The sequence below is a fragment of the Acomys russatus genome, chromosome 5 (assembly GCF_903995435.1).
Source record: "Acomys russatus chromosome 5, mAcoRus1.1, whole genome shotgun sequence".
NCBI lineage: Eukaryota > Metazoa > Chordata > Mammalia > Rodentia > Muridae > Acomys > Acomys russatus.
This window is the reverse complement of record NC_067141.1, coordinates 25809238-25810761: the sequence shown is the minus strand read 5'-3', so window position 1 is coordinate 25810761 and position 1524 is coordinate 25809238.

The window sequence follows — 1524 nt, the reverse complement described above, 5'->3', positions numbered from 1 at the left end:
AGCATATATTCAAAAATACTCATATGTTGGGCTGGTGAGATAGCCCAGCAGAGAAAGACACTTACTGCCAAGCCCAGTGACCTGAGTTCAATTCCTTGGTGAAAGGAGAGAACCAACTCTTGAAAACTGTCCTCTGATCTTCTGGGGGTGGGTGCTTTGTGAACTTAAATAAGGGTAAGGAGATTTCTAGGGGCTGCTTCTCCAGAGGATCTGGATGGCCCTCAGAGGACAGTGGCTCACAACGATCTTGGACTCCAGTTCCAGGGATCACATTCCCTTTTCTGGCCTGCATGGGCACTGCAAACATGTGAGGACTATGCATACACGCAAGCAGAACACCTTGCTCATAAAATGACAATAAATACATATTTTAAGAAATAATTAAAAAAATTTAAGTTGCCTATCTGAATTTCCAATTTAGCTCACATTTTCTTTTGTATGTTCCTAACCATGCCTGAGCCATTCAGGGAGTGGTGGGGGTGAACAGGGCTCTTATTACAGGAAAGACTCAGAGAAAGAGGGCCTGGGGATGCTCAGGACGGGATCACGGTGTAGAAAGGAGAGGGCAAGGACACAGGAAACCCCTGTGGGAGAGGAGACTTTGGCAAGGCAGATTTCCTAAGGTGAGAGGAGCAGCTGCTGCAGACATGGAAAGAGAAGGGAACCCACTAGATTTGACACAGGAAACTCCACCCTAGGAAACTTGCATACAGAGCAGGAAGCATTCTAGAAGGGATGAGGGCAAAAGGGTAGAGCTGTGAGGGTGTCTGCTGCCCAGAGATGGTGTGAGCAGATGGGGTCCCCTGAGGGGGAATGGGTAGATGACTTGGGTGCCGCTGTAGTGTGCTTGGCAGGGCTTCTTTCACTCCAGTCCCACAGATCTACAGTGGCTCCTGTGACCCCAGTTGAAATGTCTGTCCATGAAGCCCACCTGGGAGGAGGTGGGTCAATGCTATTGTCCCCGTGGGAAGCTGCTTAATGTTCTGAACATTTGGGAAAATGAAGATGCCCAGTGGAAACCCAGAAGCCATCGGGAGAAAATGAAGTAGGTGCCAAGAAGACAAGCAACCACTGGGACGGTTCCGTAGCTGCCTTTAAAGTCAGACAGTCGGCACCTTTGGGTGGCAGTGGCAGAAGGGACATTGGTGCTTAAGGGAATGGATGTCACACTCTGAATGAGGGCTGGTGGCACAAAGGCTTGTGAAGTCCCTTGAAGTATGCTGGGTCTCTTAGAAGACAACAGAAGCAAGGCTGGGGACGACCCTGCTGCACAGCTCAGGCCGAGGTGGAATGTCCCCGCAGCATATGGCCCTCCAGAGACTTTACATCCCGAAAGCCAGATGGGACCTCGTCTGGTCTGGGAAATGCTATGGGTCTGTCTGACTCAGGGCCAGGAAACAGGTGCAGCTGGCTAGGGCTGGAGCTGAGTCACCTGCTCCCTCAGCCCCCACCGTGGGCGGTGGCCTGCTCATCAGCAGCTCTCCGTGGCAGGCTGAGCAGGGTGAGTCACCCTCGGGTGCAAGT